Source organism: Podarcis gaigeae, assembly GCF_964106915.1.
Source record: "Podarcis gaigeae genome assembly, chromosome: 6".
In the NCBI taxonomy this organism is placed as follows: domain Eukaryota; kingdom Metazoa; phylum Chordata; class Lepidosauria; order Squamata; family Lacertidae; genus Podarcis; species Podarcis gaigeae.
In genome coordinates, this window is record NC_139682.1 from 11,559,296 (window position 1) to 11,579,749 (window position 20,454).

Consider the following 20,454-nt stretch of genomic DNA (forward strand, 5'->3'; position numbering starts at 1 on the left):
TTCTTCTTCTTCTTCCAGGCTTGCAGAGTGGTCACCTGTGCTTGCAAAGTGTTGCACCTCCTTGATGGGCAGATTCCTTTCCAATTTAAGAGATGGCGGTGAAATAGCAACAGAAAACCTTGCTTTACCATACTACCCTTTTAAAAGTGGAAATTAACACAGGGTGCCTCCTCTCCGCTGACTCAGTAGTAAGAGCAGTGCTGAGTAGTGGTTGATATTTTTGCCGCAAGTCATGCAAAAGCTATAGGAATGTAGGAAAACCACCTTATTCAGGCTATTCATCTGTCTCAGTATTTTTGGCACTCACTGACAGAGGCTCACCAGGGTTTCAAGAAGAAAATATTTCTTGCCCTACCTGGAAATACCAGAGATTGAGTCCAGGAGCCTTTGCATGTGAAACATGTGTTCTGACACTGACCTATGGCCTTCTCCTACAATGCAATGCTGGCCCCCGTTGCTGTGTTTCCATGCTACACTTGCTTCCAATGCTGAGAAATGTGCTTCTATTTGCATGTGAAGCAGTATCATTCTTGACTGCGGAGTGTGTATACATGCAAGTCTGTTGCCCAGGTGGGTGGTCAATGCCAAGGCCCCTCCTCATTCATTCTTTACAGTCCTTTATCTTTAAATCCTACTTGGGGCCAAACTGCTCTTCCAAAAGGGGACTCCTTCAGACAGAGGAATGTCCTCTGTCCTATTCCTCTTGCATAGATACAACACTTAGCATGTTTTAACAATCACAATAGTGTCTCATACCAAATGTAAACAAACTGTGAAAAAGACTCTACAGTGGTACTTTAGGTTACATACGCTTCAGGTTACAGACTCCGCTAACCCAGAAATATTACCTCGGGTTAAGAACTTTGCTTCAGGATGAGAACAGAAATCGTGCAGCGGCGGTGCGGCAGCAGCAGGAGGCCCCATTAGCTAAAGTGGTGCTTCAGGTTAAGCACAGTTTCAGGTTAAGAATGGACCTCCGGAACGAATTAAGTACTTAACCCAAGGTACCACTGTATGATTGAAAGTGGAGATGCTATATGTACTTTCCCCTCTTTATTTGTTTGTCTTGTAACACCAGAAAACTTTAATAAAAACTGCTCTCTTTTTTTTTTTTTTTTACAAAAAAACCCCCCTCTTCACAGGGAATTCTAGGAATTGTAGCTCTAGGAGGGAAAATGGAGTCTCCTGACTACTCTTAGCACCCTTAACAAACTACAGCTCCCATAATTCTTTGGGGGAAGCCATGATACGTCTGTGAGGTGAACAGGAGGTCTCCTAGCAACTCTCAGCACCCTTAACAGACTACAGCTCCCAGAATTCTTTGGGGGACTGTTTAAAGTGGTATCACAGTGCTTTAAATGTATGGTGTGAATGTGGCCAAAGTGAGAGGCAGGGAGCTAACTGGCTATATAAACTGCTTGCTTGCTGCCCTTCCAGATGCCCTCTGGCCATAAAAAGGGTTAGCCACCCCTGGAGTAAAGGTTTATGATGCAGCATTACTCCTATGGTGAAACTCTGCATTGGCGCCTAAGTGTGAGAGGCCATCTAAGAACTGTACATAAACCATTCTAATCTTCTGGAAGAGCAGCAGAGCCCAAATGCAGAAATAAATAGCAGTCATAGACGATCACAGACTACATTATCAAGAAAGTGGTTTTGGACAAGAAAAGAGGGTGGGATAAGAAGACAAAGCAGCAATAAACATTCTGCCTGCAAAATAGGCTATTTTGTCAGCACACATCTTGAGTGCCATTATCTATGCACATCTGTGGGAATACAGCAATCATGGGACAGCAAGAAATAGGGTCTCATCTTATGTTTATACTCATTCCTGCATCCATCCAAAACACCTTCTAAATTCGGTCAACCAGTTCTCTTTAAGAAGTTTGAAACAAAGATCAAACTTTTTGGCTCCAGAAAAGGAGTCGTTCCTGGTGTTTGGGGGTAAAGGAAAGGATTTGTGGGGTTTTTCCCTCTCTGTATTTTTTCTTTTCTTTTTTTTAAGCTGAAGATCCAAGATGAAAGCTTGCCATGTTCACAAGTTTCTACACTTGAGCAACACCGGAGATAGGAGCAAACTTTTAAAATCCCAGATAATCCTCACTTTACTAATAAGCAGTTTTATCTAAATCCTTCTTTAAAAATTGTGCTTCCTAGAACGATGCTATGGGAAGTAAGTTGCCACGTCCAATTTACAGTTTCTTTTCAGTGAGTATTAAACCTCGGTGGCAGCTGAGCCACGGCGGCTGAGCAGACCTGTGTGCCTCAGCAACCACAAAGCCTTATCTTGATCCCTTGTCCTTATGTCCCCAACTTCAGCTCGATAGAAGGCCTGGTGGTGCAAAGGGATGACGGCCAGTTGCTCACTATCAAAATTGGTACTAAAAAGCTCTTGGTATTCCACAGCTCCGGTGCTGTTATAGAACTCAGCAACATTTATACACACACACACAAACACACACACACACACACAGAGAGAGAGAGAGAGAGAGAGAGAGAAAGAAAGATGGTCACCTCTATTAAAATATTTCGTTCACATGACTCTAACCATGGTTTAGTGTGCTAACCACGGTTTAGTGTGAATGATGGGGGGCTCCTGGAAAGGAGATCACAGCTGCTTCACACCTCCTCTGCTGCTGCAAAGCTGTGAGCTAAACCACGGTTTGGCTTACATGTCATCTGAACCCAGGCTTGTGGTCTGTCTTGCACGACCTTGGTGCTGTCGACGGTGACCCTTTGCTGGCGGAGGAGCTTAACTTCTTCTTTGCTCGCTTCGAGAAGGAGCCACCTGAGACGCCGGTATTACAGCCACCAGCCCATAGGGGCCCCTCATTCACTGTAGAGGAGCATGAGGTGAGACAGGTATTGAGGATGGTGAATCCGAGGAAGGCTGCTGGACCTGATGGCATCACGGGAAAGGTGTTGAAGGGCTGTGCGGATCAGCTGGCGAGGGTCTTTACTAAGATCTTCAACAAGTCCTTACACCAGTCTATTGTCCCACCCTGCCTGAAGTCGTCAACTATTGTTCCTCTGCCTAAAAAATCCACAATCAGTAGTCTGAACGACTACAGACCAGTTGCACTGACTCCAATCATCATGAAGTGTTTTGAGAAACTGGTGCGCCGTCACATTATTTCCTGTCTTCCATCAACTTTTGACAACTACCAGTTTGCATACAGGGCAAATAGATCCACGGAAGACGCTATCACTACTACTCTCCATGCTGCTCTGTTCCATCTGGAGCAGCCGGGGAGTTATGTGAGGCTGCTGTTTGTGGATTTTAGCTCTGCTTTTAACACTATCCTCCCCCATAGACTGGTGTCCAAGCTAGAGGCGATTGGACTCTCCAACTCCACCTGTCTCTGGGTTTTGGACTTTTTGTCAGAACGTTCTCAGAGGGTTAGAGTAGGGTCACATATGTCCACAGCCCTTAGCCTTAACACCGGCTCACCACAGGGTTGTGTGTTGAGTCCCCTGCTCTATACTCTCTATACGTATGATTGTACAGCCATTTATTCCAGCAACAAAATCATCAAGTTTGCTGATGACACTACGGTGGTGGGGCTCATTTCAGGAGGGGATGAGTCCGCCTATCGGGACGAGGTGGAGCGGCTTTGTGCTTGGTGTGGAGAGAACAATCTGGCTCTTAATACGACTAAGACCAAGGAATTGGTGGTGGATTACAGGAAAAAAAAGGCGGACATTCAGCCCTTGTATATCAACGGGGAACGGGTGGAGAGGGTGGCGGAATTCAGGTTTTTGGGAGTGACTATCGATCAGGGCATGACTTGGAGCGCAAATACCACTGCTCTGGTGAAGAAGGCCCAGCAGAGAATTTATTTCCTCAGACTTTTAAAGAAGAACAATCTGAGTGAGAGACTGCTGGTGTCCTTCTACCGAGGCTCCATAGAGAGCATTCTCACATACTGTATTTGTGCCTGGTTCTCCAGCTGTACAGCTAGGAAGAGGAAGGTGCTCCAGAAGGTCATAACCACAGCCCAAAGGATTATTGGTCATCCCCTCCCATCTTTGGAAGAACTGTACGGTTCCCGTTGTCTTAGGAAAGCAAACAATATCCTGCAGGATGCATCTCACCCGGGACACAGTCTGTTTGTACTACTGCCTTCTGGCAGGAGATACAGAAACATCAAGTCAAGGACAAATAGACTGAAAAATAGTTTCTATCCAAGAGCTGTGGCCTTCTTAAATGCAGTAACTCGATAGTGTGACCTGGGAGTTTGATGGGTGTGGGTGTGGGTGTGGCTGGAATGTGGTTTGTTTGGTTGTTGTTGTTGTGTTGCTTTTGTTGTTTTTAAGGGATGGCATCCAATTTCGTTGCACTTGTGCAATGTTGCACTTGTGTAATGACAATAAAGAATCTATCTATCTATCTATCTATCTATCTTCAGACAAACCATGAGTCACTGCCAAGGTTTGCTCTTGCTCTTCATTATTATTTTTATTTGCACATTAAACAAGGGAACAAAAGGAAGAGAAAAAAGTACAGTCGTACCTTGGTTCTCGAACAGAATGCATTCCAGGAGTCCGTTCGACTCCCAGAACCATTCAAAAACCAAGGTGTGGCTTCCAATTGGCTGCCGGAGCGTCCTGCAGCCAATCAGAAGCTGTGGAAGCCGTGCCGGACATTTGGCTTCCGAAAATAATTTGAAAACTGGAACACTCACTTCCGGGTTTCAAACGTTCAGGAGCTGATTTGTTATGGAGCCAAGGCGTTTGAGATCCAAGGTACGACTGTATTTGTTAAAAATGGATGGAAATAATAATAATAATAATACAGGCAACAACTTGTCTGTATGGGGGTTGCATTCTGATGCACCACTTGCATCAGTGGGGAGTGTGTAAGCCCACATTGTTCTGGTCTCTTCCGGGGCTGAAAACTGTGCGCATATCAGCAATTGTGCATATGCTGAAAACACACAAATGGGGAGTTGCCTGTATAGAAATACTACTAATAATACTAGTAAAACACCATCCATTCACATAGTGAGTAAAGCCTTTGACTGGACTGAAACGTCCAGGAGTCCTTTACCTTTTACAGTGATCATTAGTACATGGCTTTTAAATATTTAAATTAATATAAACCTTACAGGTGTCCAAAGAGGTATCAACACAAGATTGATGTCTATATGAAAATATTTGAGAGTAGCCAGGGCAGTGAGATCTGCTGCATATTAGACTGGAGGTGTTCATCCAGCCAGCCTTGGAGTCATATAGCCACCATAAGGGCTTGCAAAGCCCACTTTTCAGTTAATCCCCATATTATAGGAATATAGTTTAAAAATACATGAACATCTGCAAATGACAAAACCAATGGAAGCAAGAACGTTAAACCAAAAGGAATATAACTCTGGATGGCTCTACACCCTATGCTTCAAAGTATACGGTTCTTGGTTTACTAATGGTGACTTGGCTGGGGGAGCATGTAAGAGGGAAGGACTACTTAATGCAAATTACCTAATGGAGGAATTAAATAACCTTTTAATGAGGGTGAAAGAGAGTGCAAAATATGGTCTGAAGCTCAACATCAAAAGAACTAATATCAAGGCCACTGGTCCTGTCACCTCCTGGCAAATAGAAGGGGAAGAAATGGAGGAAGTGAGAGATTTTACTTTCTTGGGCTCCATGATCACTGCAGATGGTGACAGCTGCCACAAAATTAAAAGACGCCTTCTTCTTGGGAGAAAAGCAATGACAAACCTAGACAGCATCTTAAAAAGCAGAGACATCACCTTGCCGACAAAGGTCCATATAATTAAAGTTATGGTTTTCCCAGTAGTGATGTATGGAAGTGAGAGCTGGACCATAAAGAAGGCTGATCGACGAAGAATTGATGCTTTTGAAATATGGTGCTGGAGGAGACTCTTGAGAGTCCCATGGACTGCAAGAAGATCAAACCTATCCATTCTGAAGGAAATGAGTGCTCACTGGAAGGACAGATCCTAAAGCTGAGGCTCTAATACTTTGGCCACCTCATGTGAAGAGAAGACTCCCTGGAAAAGACCCTGATGTTGGGAAAGATTGAGGGCACAAGGAGAAGGGGATGGCAGAGAATGAGATGGTTGGACAGTGTTTTCAAAGGTACGAACATGAGTTTGACTAAGCTGTGGGAGGCAGTGGAAGACAGGAGAGCCTGGCGTGCTCTGGTCCATGGGGTCAAGAAGAGTCAGACACGACTAAACGACTAAACAATAACAAAGCGATTGGCACTGATGTAGCATAGGAGCTAACAATGTGAGCCAAAAAACCTTGAGTGTCTGGCATGCTCTGATCCATGGGGTCAAGAAGGGTCGGGCACAACTAAATGACTAAACAACAACAACAACCTAATGCAAAAAGCCTACAGCTCACTGGTAGAGCACATGCTTTGGATGCAAAAATCCCCAGGATCAATCCCTGATCACTCCAGATAGCGAAGCCTCCTGTCTGAAACTGCTGGCCACTGTATAGCAGGCAATCCTCAGTGAGATGCACGAATGGTCTAACTTGGCTCATGGTTTGCTATGAGCTTCACATAAGCATCTGGCTGAACACTGTTAGAAACAGGATGCCGTGTAACCTGCATCTTTGGCCTGATCCAGGAAGGCTTTTCCTATGTAGGTCCCCCCCCCCCCTTCTATTTCTTAAGCAAGCTAATAATGAAAAAAAACCCTCTCAGCAGCAATTTTACACTCTCCCGCCATAGTCTATTGGACAAGAAACTTTTACTGCCTGCAGATGTGCTCCTCAGCATTGTCAAAGTAAATTAGTGTGATGGCATAAAAACCAATCCGTGCCCTGGGATTATATGATAAATAGAATCTATTAAAGCACTTGGTAAGCCCTCCTGTGAGATATTCCCTCCCTGACCCAGAATTTAATTGGAATTATTTAATCATAATGAGACAGTAATAAAGCAGCATCACCTGAATAATCTGTTTTATTACCTGTTCCATAATTAGCTCCTGTTGATTATAATAATTCTTTTTAGATATACAAAGAGTATGATGTAAATGACGTCTTGGAAAATATAGGCAGAGACTATAGGTATCATACGTAGATGGAGCTGCTATCTGCAATAGGTATTTCCCTCGCATGATATCCCCTGTATCTGGACAGCACAGGGCTGCTTCAGACATGGATGTTCATCACTTGATGAATTCTAGGTCAAGTGTTTACAGTGGTACCTCGGGTTACAGACGCTTCAGGTTACAGATTCTGCTCACCCAGAAATATTACCTTGGGTTAAGAACTTTGCTTCAGGATGAGAACAGAAATCACACGGCAGCAGCTCGGCAGCAGTGGGAGGCCCCATTAGCTAAAGTGGTGTCTCAGGTTAAGAACAGTTTCAAGTTAAGAACAGACCTCCAGAACGAATTAAGTTCTTAAGTACCACTGTAATTCCATGTCATAGAGCCAACACTACCCCAAACCACTGATGGAGGAAGAGTGGGGCAGAGGGAGCACACTGCCTCCTGGTGGTGCCATCACGGTTGCCCCCCCTGTGCGCCATGCCCCCGCAGGCAGCACGTCACGCCCTCAGGACGAGCACCAGCCATGCCCCCGCCTGCTCCCCGCCCCCCCCCCGGTGCCGGAGCATGAAGCTCCGCCACTGCCCCAAACACAATGCTTCTTAGGGGAGCCGGTCCATACATTCATGTTCAAGTAAGCAAGTAAGCAAGTGACATGTGTGTACCAGTGATACCTATGGGATTGCACATTGGGATGTGGAAAGGGTCCTTGCAGGTTAAAAAAAGTTATTACTTTGAGATGCGGATGGGAGCATGACACAGTTCAGACCAGTGCTTGTATGCAAGGACTTTCATGCATGCACACTGGGACCTAATGCAATTCTAGGCTGCATCAATGGAAGTATAGTGTCCAGATCAAGGGAAGTCATGTTACCGCTCTAGTCTGCCTTGGTCAAAACCCAACTGGAGTGTTGTGTCCGGTTCTGGGTGCCACAATTTAAGAAGGCTATTGACAAGCTGGAATGGGTGCAGAGGAGAGCGACCAAGATGACCAAGGGTCTGGAAACCAAGCCTTGTGAGGAACAGTTGAAGGAGCTGGGTATGTTTAGCCTGGAGAAGAGGTGACTGTGAGGAGATATGATAAGCCATCTTCCAATATCTAAATGGCTGTCACATGGAAGATGGAGCAAGCTGGTTATCTCCTGCTCTGGAGAGTAGGACTCGAACCCATGACTTCAAGTTACCAGAAAGGAGATTCCGACTAAACATCAGGAAGAACTTTCTGACAGTAAGAGCTGTTCGGCGGTGGAATGGTTTCTCTCACTGGAGGTTTTTAAGCAGAGGTTGGATGACCACTTGCCATGGATACTTTAGTTGAGATTCTTGGATTGCAGGGGGTCGGACTACATGATGATGATTATTATTTGCCCTACAGTGCTATTTTTCTAGGAAAAGAGGTGCCGGAACTTACTATGTCCTCTTATAATGACAATGGTGCCCATCTGAGAGGTGCCAGAACTGAGTTCCAGCAAGTTTCAGATGAAAGAAAGCCCTGCAGGTCTCAGCCTCTGGATTCCTTCCAGCTCTCCAATTCTATGATTCTATGGCCTCACCCTTTTTTTTATTTCGGTTGCAGATCTGAAATGACTTGCAAGCTGTTTGGTATTTTACATTTTTTTTGGTAAGTCACTTAAGAGTCATTTTTTATGGCAGAAAGCAATGAATAAATGCAATAAACAACAACAATAACATAATCGCAAGCTTTAAAGCCAATATGAATTCAGTTAAATTAAGAAATAGCAGGAACAATCCCTCAGTGCCCAGCAGCTGTTCACTTTCCTTTTCATCTTGATAACTTTTCCATTTTGCTCTCGAAAGGAGTGGAAGTTTGATGGCCTGACAAACCGTTGACACAATTACAATTAGTTGAGGGGGCACATATGGAAGCAGTCCTATTTGCACACCCGATTTCAGACGGATTTCAGTGCGCTCTGAAATAAATGCTACTTTGAAATATCTAGCCTGCAATAATAATGATTTGATTTCTCATTTCCCTTTGGTGAGCTCCCATGGTGTCCATACGCAGGGCTAACTGCCATTACGACTTTTACTGCTTATAACTCCAGCAGAGAGTCAACTTACTTTCAAATATTTCTGGGAAACGGCTGTGTATTCACAGAAACAAAAATGCCCTATAAACTTTAGTGGCAGCTCGGGAAATTGTAGATAAAGATGCTGCCAGACAATATTTGCAGATATTGTTGATCCATTTTTAATGAACAAGAGCTTAAACTATGCAGCTAATCAGCCAAATTTTAGTGTCCAAACTAATTCCAGTGGATTGAGATAAATGATGGAGCCATAAATTGATTCGCGTAAAAATATATATAAAAAATTGGCTGAGTATAAATACTAGCAGCCGGCCTTTCTGCCCTTGATTGACCAACAGAGTAGCACCTTCTGCCTTCTGTACTCCAAGCTGTGTTCAACTCAAACCCTTCACTCCAGCTATTCAAGGATCTGGGTTCAAAAACACACCCTCTATCTCTGGATTTGAAAATGGGCACCCACAACCACACCGTGGCCTTAATGCTATGAATGGTGAAGCCTACTCTTAAAGTACACCACATATAGGCGAATATTACATGCAAAGCAGGTCTTTCTTATCCAGTGGGAGAAGGAAATCCTAATTGCCTTTTTAAAAAAACTGGAGAGAAATGCAGCATCTGTCCTCTTCAGGATTGTATTGCTCTATGACTGCTGAAACAGCATTTGCCATTAAAAAAGCCTTGGACAAACCCCTAAGCTTGCACACTCCCCAGTCTACTTCAATGTTCGATTAAGCTCAGCTTGTTGTGTTGTCTGAACCACAGCAAACTGATTAATCGCAACTATTTTTGTGTCACAGGCCCCACAGTGCTGTTAGAATTGTGTTTGGATTCGCAGGCTCTGGTGTAGGAGGAGGAAGAAATGGGGGACACATAATAGCGGGAATGTAGGTTGGAGTAGGAGGATCTCCATTTTCCACCTTAACTCCTTTCAGCCTCCCCTCCCCTTCCCTGACCATCCTGCAAAGCAGAGGACCTCAGTGGAGGCCATTGAGGGCTTGGAGCAGCTGGGGTCAGGAGATGAAACAAGAGGTGATAGTGACTGCACAGAAGGCCAAACAGGAGGGTGAAGTCTTGTTCCCTAGACCCTCCCACCCCAATGGGGCACGTTTGCTATCCTGCTATTTCCAGAAGGTGATTGAGTCTCATGAGTGAACACACCATGACTCATCTTTAAAAGCTTGCTGGCCGGGGAGTGGAAACTTGTTGGGACATCTTTGTTGCTTCTGTCCAGTTCTGAAGTTCTTGCCCTGCTCTTGAACTTCTGAACTGTGATTTCTAAGCCCTGCATCTGCTGGTGAGCATGTATCATTACCTTTCCCGAATAAAGATACCTTTCTTACTTAGAAGTAAGAGCCTCTGCTTTAGGAGTGGGAGCAAGACCAGGTTAATGGAACAAGCAAACCCATAGTTTCCACGGACTACAGATATGATTAGCCAGAGCTTAGGGTTCAGACAAGATGCTAAACTGCAGTTAACCTATAATGGAAGTGAGAGTTTCCCATTTCCATGCAGTTGCATCAGAGAAGGAGAGGGGGGAGTTCACAAACTCAGGGGAAAGGGTGTAGGCTCATTCCTGTAAACTAACTATGCTTTAGTGTTATGTTCCAGCTCAGTCATTGGCAGACAAACTCTGTAGACCCAGACCCATTGGTATTTCAAGGTTAACATATACTGACTACAAAACACTGGGATGCCCTCCAGATGTAGTTGGACTACAACTTCCACCAGCGCCAACCAGCTTGGTCAACGGTCAGGGATGAGGGCACCATTTTAGATCCCCATTAGACAGGGGGAGCAATAAACCAGATTTGATTATCCCACAGAGAAACCCAACCAAATGACAATGGGGTAGGGAGGGGCCAGTGAGTGAAAAGATAAAGAGCTCGTGCTTTTATATAAATGTGATCATTCTGCCTAGCCGGAATTATTGACTTGGGGGAAGAGAGGAATGATTCAATTAATACAAATAAATTACTTTTTTTACCAAGTTAAATAAAAGCTAATAAAAATGAAGCAGCAAAGCACATGGCAGATTTATGCTAACGATGAGGAGTTTCAGTCCAAGATGGAAATCACGTTATATGATATTAAAACAGATCAAATTAAAATTTAACAAATGCACATTCAATGACAGATGCTAAATATTCTTCTCTTCCTCCTTTTTTCCCCCAGTTGATGTGGCACAAACTGACCCTCTAGAAACAAATGAAGGGAAAAATAAGAATACAATATGCATTGTCTGTGTGGGAGCAACAGCTTAATGCTCAGAAATTGCGCACATACACTTGGAGGTGCTTGCATAAGAGCAAAGGAAGAAAAGAACGGTTGGCGATTATGATAACTGATGACGACAACATATAACAATAGAGACTACTGGGTTGTAGCTAACAAAGCCATCACATTAGGCAAGGACTTTCACTTGGGCAATGGGATTTCCTGTCCCTCATCTCTCCACCTGCATGCCCATGCACATCCTTAAATCTGTTATGGAGGCTTCAGCAACTGACAGAACAGATTTGGGGAGGAGCACAGAGGAGAAGAGAGGGGTGGAGAGTCCTTTGGCACAGATGGAAGTCATGGTACTGACAGAATGACTTTGCGGATGCAGTGGTACCTCAGGTTAAGAACTTAATTCGTTCTGGAGGTCCGTTCATAACCTGAAACTGTTCTTAACCTGAGGTAACACTTTAGCTAATGGGGCCTCCCACTGTTGCTGTGCCGCCGCACGATTTCTGTTCTCATCCTGAAGCAAAGTTCTTAACCCAAGGTACTATTTCTGGGTTAGCGGAGTCTGTAACTTGAAGCGTTTGTAACCTGAAGTGCCTGTAACCCGAGGTACCACTGTATAATTATTATTACTATTACTGCTACTACTACAGTGCTACCTCGGGTTACAAACACTTCGGGTTACAGACTCCGCTAACCTGGAAGCAGTACCTCAGGTTAAGAACTTTACCTCAGGATGAGAACAGAAATCATGTGTTGGTGGTGTGGTGGCAGCGGGACACCCCATTAGCTAAAGTGGTACCTCAGGTTAAGAAGAATTTCAGGTTAAGAACAGACTTCCAAAACAAATTAAGTTCATAACCAGAGGTACCATTGTACTAGGGACTGCTGCACCAGCTTGCTATGCTCACCAACTCTGCCACCCCCACCCCGTTACCCCCTCCTATACCCACACCTGGTCAACCCCACAGCTCACCTCAACCCCATTCCCCGGCCCCTATCTCTCTCCTCACTGCCCTCTCCTCACTCTCCCCTCAGATCTCTCCCCTCACTCCCCTCACCCCCTTCCATCAGAGCTTGTTGAATGTTTAACCGGTGACCCTCTGAAGCATCCCCACCCTCCTTTAAATGCCACCCCAGTGGTGTTTAACAGAGGATGGGAACATTTCTGAGAAACCATGCTCATCATCCTGTGCAAACAGCATTCAGAGGCACAGCCTAGGATACTGGTACTGTTGCTGCTATCCATCAACTTCCAGGTAGCTGGGGGATCAAGCACTGAAATTGCTTAGAAGCCACAACACAATCCTCTCCCTTCAATAGCCTGGAAAAAATGGCTGTCCCAAGAAGCCAGTGCTGCTGTAAAAGGTGGTGCCAGGCAGCATTGGGATATCTGGCTTTTAAAGGATGTGACCTCCTTGCTTTACGCCCCTGCTAACTGAGAACCCAGAGACTGCCCAGAGAGATCCATAGGCAAGTGGAAAGATTATTGCTGAGAAGGCTAGAACAGGATTCTCCAGGATCTTGGGCGGATGTGCAAATCTGTCATTTTCAGTTTCTGTCAGTTTTTCATAGTTTCCAGTCTTAAATTTCCAGAACAGTCTGCAAGTTGTTTTTTTTTAATTACCCCCACTCAAATCCTCATGAAAATTCATCAGCATTTGGGAGCAAATTTCTCATAATATGCACATTTTTGTTGAATGAAGCCCTTTAATATAATTCATTTTGCATCTCATTTCCTCTGATATACAAAATTTAATGCACACTTTATACATATTTTTTGCATGCATTTCTTGGTGGAGAGGGGGAAAGCAAAATTAGAGGAAGTGTGAAATTCAAAGGATGGCCTAGTTTTGGTGCCTGTCTTGTTTATGGTGAGTGTTTATTATTTCGCCTTCCAATGCAAACTGAGTTGGAATTCTCCCCCATCTCAAGGTGCCTCTAGTAACTGACCAATCAACAGCAGTCAGTCTGTCCAAAGTTCCTGTGCATGTGGAGATTGAAGGTGGTTAACAGACCCTTGTCTGAACTGGTTTAAGAACATGCTTGTGATTTTAAACGAAGAGGCTTATTGGCTGCATGCTAAGAAGAAATTCAACATTTCCTCTGATGTAAGAGACCTTTTTTTTTACTATAAAGTCACCAAACCACAGAAAACAAAAATGCAATTTCACAAAAGGCCACCTCAGGAGGTGAGAACGAAAGAAAAGGGTAGAAAAAAAACACAGAGAACAGTTACATGTTTAACAAACTACAGCAGATGTTGTAATTTTAGCTGCTTGGGGTGGAAAGCATTTGACAGCAAACGTTGTTATTTCCTTACAAGCAAGCAAGTAAATAAATGCATACACAAGGCCATTTGGAAAACTTTAAGGAGGGATTAAAAGAAAACGCAAGAAAGCTACACAGGCAAAGAAGCAGGGATGCTAATCATGAGTGGGACTCAGCGTTTGAAAAAATAAATGAAACACAATTCAGCAGCAGTGTGGGGATCAATCCCGAAATGCAGGGTCCCTTCTATACAGCTGTGCTCCCTCACAGCCATGCTGCCTTCTAAGATTATATAATGATCTTATAATTATACAATAATAATCTTTAGGGATGCATTGAAATGATCAGCACAGATCTCCATGTGTTGCCTTTCAGTTAACAAGCCAAATCACACCTGAATGGGCAAACACCTGTAGCATGAATTTGTCTTTAGACCTCACAAGTATGGCTATGTGAAAGACACATGATCACCAGGGAGCTGGGTGATCTATTTTGACATGGTCATCTGCACCTGCACCGTTAAATTTATGCATTAGCTCACAGGTAGACTTCACCGCTGCTGAGGTCCATGCTAGTGCATGGAAGTCCAGGGACCTGGTAGTACTATGGCTGACGCTGCACACAACAACAACAATAACTTTATTATTTATGCCCCAGTCATCTGACTGAGGTGCCCCAGTCATGTGGGGATCCATCCCTGTAACTGACAAGTGAATTAGGTTTATCTGGTTAAATAATGGGGAAGGCGCTTCAAAATAATATTTTATAAAGGAAAAGAACCTAGGGCAATCATGTCCACAAAAGCAAAAAAGCTGTTCGGTGTGGGAATTCTAATATTTTATCATAAGACTGCTTGAGCTTTCTCATGGCTAACAGTGATTTTCACTTGTTTTGCTTGTTGTGAAGGGCCTATTCACAGAAAGTTGGCACATATTAAAATATGGGTTGCATCGCCTTCTCTGACGTTGTCAGGCCACAGTGACATTCCCCCAAATGCGGTATTTCTGGCAAAGTTGCTGGACTGCACAGCAACCATTCTATCATTGTGATTTATCTCCCAGGAAACCAGTTCACCAGGTACAGTGTTAACTTAATCGATTTCCATCCAGAGTCTAATATGTCCAACTAGTGATTGGCACTGATGTAGCATAGGAGCTAACGATGTGAGCCAAAAAACCTTTGGTTCAGATCTGCTCTTCTTGCACCCTCACTGGGTCACACCCTAGTCTCCAGACTGCCTGATAGTGATGGAATTGCCTGATAATTCCCTTATACCAAAGCTATCTTTCCCCACAAAAAACTTGCCTCCATCATGAGCTGCTCAGCCCTACTCTTTTGCCTCAGCGGTCCTTACTGAGAACTGTTGCCTAGCAACTACCAACAAACCTGGAAAGGGCAGGGGGACAAGCCGCAATAGCTAAAAGGAGAAGCAGTAGTGCCAGGACCTTCCACTGCTGGGGCAAACTCTCCAAACATTGTTGATGTCCAATAATAATAATAATAATAATTTATTATTTGTACCCCGCCCATCTGGTTGGGTATCCCCAGCCACTCTGGGCGGCTTCCAACAAAGATAAAAGATACACTGAAATGTCACATATTAAAAACTTCCCTGAACAGGGCTGCCTTCAGATGTCTTCTGAATGTCAGGTAGATGTTTATCGCTTTGACATCTGATGGGAGGGCATTCCACAGGGCGGGCGCCACTACCGAGAAGGCCCTCTGCCTGGTTCCCTGTAACTTGGTCTCTCGCAGTGAGGGAACCGCCAGAAGGCCCTCGGAGCTGGACCTCAGTGTCCGGGCAGAACGATGGGGGAGGAGACGCTCCTTCAGATATACTGGACCGAGGCCATTTAGGGCTTTAAAGGTCAGCACCAACACTTTGAATTGTGCTCGGAAACGTACTGGGAGCCAATGTAGGTCTTTCAAGACCGGTGTTATATGGTCTCGGTGGCCGCTCCCAGTCACCAGTCTAGCTGCCGCATTCTGGATTAGTTGTAGTTTCCGGGTCACCTTCAAAGGTAGCCCCACGTAGAGCGCACTGCAGTAGTCCAAGCGGGAGATAACCAGAGCATGTACCACTCTGGCGAGACAGTCTGCAGGCAGATAGGGTCTCAGCCTACGTACCAGATGGAGCTGGTACACAGCTGCCTTGGATACAGATTTGACCTGCGCCTCCATGGACAGCTGTGAGTCCAAAATGACTCCCAGGCTGCGCACCTGGTCCTTCAGGGGCACAATTACCCCATTCAGGACCAGGGAATCCTCCACACCTGCCCGCCTCCTGTCCCCCAGAAACAGTACTTCTGTCTTGTCAGGATTCAACCCCCACCATCATCCCTACTCGATGTCCATGTTAGCTGTGGATGGTGGGAGTTAGAGTCCCACAATATCTGGATGCAGAATGTTGCTTTTCCTTTCTCTGCTTTGTGTGTGTGCAGCTTGGCAGATGCTTAGCAATGCTAACTCTTATGGCTGTCCCTGTTTGCAACTTTCACAAATGTAATGAAGTGATGAGGGGATTTACTAGGGATCTAGTCTGTCTCCTTAAACAAGGGATGGGGAACCTCAGGCCCAGGAACTGAATATGGTCCTCCAGAGCTCTCTTCCTGGCCCTCAAGACACCCCCCAACTACATACCTTCTTTGCAGACCACACCCCTCACTGGTCCTAGATCACACATATCCTTGCCTGCTTTTGTCTGTTTGGAACGGGTCCTTGAATGGTTCTTACTTGCCTGGAGGAAAGTTAGATAGGGATATGTGTGGCCTACTGCACTTAACTGCTGCTTTGCGGGACATCTTTGGAAGAAGATAAGGCTAAGGAGTCTCTATGCAAATATGGAATGGAGTCCCTAAGACAGTTGGGTGGCACCTTAGATGCTTTCATCCAGCAACTTCTGCAGCCAAGCTAGTGCCAAACGTATGCTCTGCTTTCCTTAGGAGCACATCAGCGAGGCCAAGAGGAGGGTACTGTTCCTTGGGCAGCATCAGGTTCTCCATACACACTGCCCAGGTTTGCACTTCAGTGCTGCTAATGCAGCAAAAACAATGTCATGAGTGACCTGTCTCTGCAGCAAGAGAGTGCAACACACATCATGATATGCTCCACACAAGAAATCCACAAAGCTTAAGCAAATGAGTCAGCTGCAGAGATGGGGGAACCTGACAGTTTTGTGAGTTGCATTTCTAAAAACTGTTGGGGAAAAAATTGAAATTTATTGTTACGGTCAGAGATCAGCTTGTGAAACACAAATGGAACTACAATCCCCAAAGCAAAACAAACATTTAAAACAATATACAACAATGGATTTTAAGTTTAAAAATGCGGTAGGCATATAAACACATAAAAACGTTAAGATAGACTACCATAAAGAAATGACCGTCGCCCGTGGAACTGGGTTTGGGAATTTTCTTAACAAACTAGTGTGTGTGTGTGTACTTATTTTTGGAATGGATTGTGGGGGGTTTTGCTCCTTAAATGGGGCAGAACTCAAGAGTATGTAACACTCAAACTGTGACTCAACTGTTAATTTTTTTTGTTTCACTTAATTCAATTTTCAGTTTACTTAATATATCCTGCCCTTCTTCCAAATGATGGTGAGGATAGCATGCAAGAGTGTCTTCCTTTATTGTTCTCCCAACAACCCCATAAGGAAGGTTAAACTGAGAGATGGTGAGCAACCTAAGACCATCCACTGAGTTTCCTGACTGACCAAATATGTGAACCAAGAACTCCCTGGCCAACGTCTGATATCTGTTGCCCTTCAAGTGTTGCTGGACTACAACTCCCATAATCCCTAACCAATGGACATGGTGGCTGGGGATGATGGGAGCTGATGTCCAATGACACCTATAGTGCCATTGGCTCCACATCCCTGCTCTTCACCGCTTTGTCTTTTCCCATTAGGATTAGAGTCCTTCTGAGACGCAGTTCAAGTAAACCTGGATTTCCGATTCCTTGTCTCTCCCCCCCCCCCCACACTTGTGTTAGGTTAATGAATGTGGATTTTGCCTGGAAAGCAAACAGAATCAATTTCAGAATCACACACACAGATTCCCCTATTAGCAGTAGCAATGGCAGAATCCATAACTGCGGGACATTAATACTACCGTAAATTGGAAAGTATCTATTTCCACGTATCTTATGTAGATCGTATAAAATAAGTATGTGCAATGTGTCCATGCTGCTGATAAGTAGCCTGCAGCAAAGTAGAAAACGTTCATTTCATCTCAATTCCAGAGCTGTGAGACTTGACTTTGGGGATTCGGAAGTCGGCAGTAAACCAAATCACAGCGTTCGCAAGATTCGGCTTCCCCTTTGCTTTTTTTCCTGTCCTCCCCAAAAGTTTGATGAGACTGAGCTCCCTGCAATAGAGGCTGATTGAAGAAGCTGTCAGCTGAGGCGAAGACTGTTCCCATGATGAATTAGTCTGCAGGCATTTCGAGACCAAACATTTTTATAAGATCTCTTCTACACAGAAATAGCTTTTAAATAATTCCATTCTGACATGTCCCAACCATCACTAGATAAACCACCCGTATCCAAACTACGAATATCTGTCAGTGCAGCATTCCTAACACTTGCTGTTCACTCCAAAGCACACCAGCGCACCTCCGCTTTGCTGAATTCTCCTCCAGAAACTAGTGCTTGCTTTTTTTCTTTGGGGGAGCTCAGCCTTTGACATCAATTGCTTCCTTTCCTACAACCTTGATCTCAGGGCTAGAGATCAAGGCACGCTGAGGCCCTAAGCGGTGTCAAGTTTCCGAGACCCCATTGCATTAACGCCCCTCCCTCAAAATGAAAATAGAAATAATGAACTTTGATAATCCTGTGCGTGGGCATGGTTAAGGACGCAACTAAAAAACTAGCCATCCAAGTAAAGCATATATCTTGCAATAACTCTTGAATTGTTAATAAATCAGTATCATTTGAAACTTCCAAAGTATGTTCTATGAAAAGACTAAAATGGCAACAGCAACAACAACAACAAACAAGCAATGTGCTGCAGAGAGAAAAATGGTTGGGCTTATCAGTCCTGAGTTCAAATTCCATCTTTGTTTTGGAATTCCTCACCTATCAACATTAGGCAGGCACCTTTTCTATATAGTTTTAGATCCCTGTGCGAAACTTTGTTGTTGTTTTGGCAAGCCTACCCAGACATATAGTTGAACTAGCAATATTTGATTTGAAAGTTTTGTTGATTTAACTGTGTTTTAATGGTTGATAGAGAGAAGAAGGGGAAGGATTTTAGCTGTGTTTTATCTATAGCTTTATTTTAATACCACTTGAAGAGCTTTTGGATCAAGTGCTTTATAAATGTAAGAACAATACCACCTCATTTGTGTTCCATTATTTTTCTCTCGGCCTCCGCATGCTGTATGTTTGTATATCTTGCATACCAGGACTAAGACTAACTCACAACCCCAATATCTCTGTGGAGATCATTTGTTTCTGTATGGAGGAGCCTTTAATTATGTGACATTGACAACAGTACAGCTGAGAACACAGGTTTGCTGCCTCCTCAACACCCAGGGTCAGCATTTGGGGTGGGCGGGGGGATTCAATTTTTGCTTGCATTTCAGAGAAACTATTTTGTTTGAAGTTCCCAAACCAATATGTAAACCAAAACACAATCTTTTGAAATTCACACTTCTCCAAATTTTGTGATGTGTGCAAAAATGCATACTGAAATGTGCGGAATGTCAAGAGTTCAAACCAGGTCAGAAACACACACACACACACACACACACACACACACACACACACAGGAGACAGTGCAAAATATCACACTGTATGGGAACCAGAAGCACTTATTCTTGGACTTCACTGTGAATAAGATGCATGCCTGGTCATCAGAACCTCCTCCCAGTCCAACAAATTGTGTAATTGTGCTAACAAACAAACTAATCTATTCTCTCAACAGAGATACAAAGGCTTTGCCAAATTAAACTTTCATGAAAACTAATGTGCTTTGAACATCTGCTACCACAGCTCATTGAAAGCAGCCTTTCTTTAGTTTGTTGTGGGGTGCAATAGAGCATAATTCAGTGTCCCTGTCTGAATAAATATAATAAATATGGCTGTAGGATTTAGCCTTCTCATATTTGGGATTTATAAATTATGTGGTGTTGGGGCCAGTTCAACTCCAATTAAGTAACCTTTAAAAAACAGAAAATTCAAACAATAAGACCTATTCCCCAGTGATTCAAATAGAATGTAAAAAAATATAAATCTGTTTTAAGGGTTATTACTACGTATAGTATAGGGATACAATGATACAGGGAATGTTATCCTGGATCTGTAATGAACCACCTTCCCCACTTGGTGTTAATTTCCATGGGGTTTCACAAAAAAACAACATTTGACACTTTATTCTTGTATTTCCCCTCTCGAACTCAAAACGTCCTGGAGCTACGTGGTGGTTTAAATGAAAGAGTTATTAGTGGAAGGAATTCCATTTATACAATGGAACTTCACCTCCTTCTTCTCAATCCATACTCTTCCCAACAGTGTTCGAAATCTGCCAGGTGGAAGGCGCTTTTGCACATGGCTATTGGGCAATTGCAACCAGGTGAAGATGCCTAGGCTCCTGACATCTCCACCACCTGGAGGTACATGCCTGGGGATCCTTGGATCTTGACTATTTTCACGAACCAGCAACACATCCTGTAGAATTCTGTCCGTGGTATTTTATCTGCACAATCAGAATGAATTTCGGGAACAATATTTCAAGCCTTCTGGCCCCAAAATGGCAACTAGACATTCCGTTTTGGCGACTGTAACCCTGGTTTAAGGAGCCATTTTGGTGCATAGAGTTTCTAACACTGTTCTCAAATCAGCTTTGGAGGGCTGCGGAGAACAGTAGAACAGATTTA

At 44.1% G+C, this 20,454-nt stretch overlaps 1 protein-coding gene across 7 annotated transcripts in view; it reads right to left on the bottom strand.

The window, feature by feature from the left end:
* The window catches only part of CDH4 (cadherin 4), a 796,373-nt gene that overhangs the window by 517,428 nt on the left and 258,491 nt on the right, over positions 1 to 20,454 (bottom strand). The window lies entirely within an intron of this gene.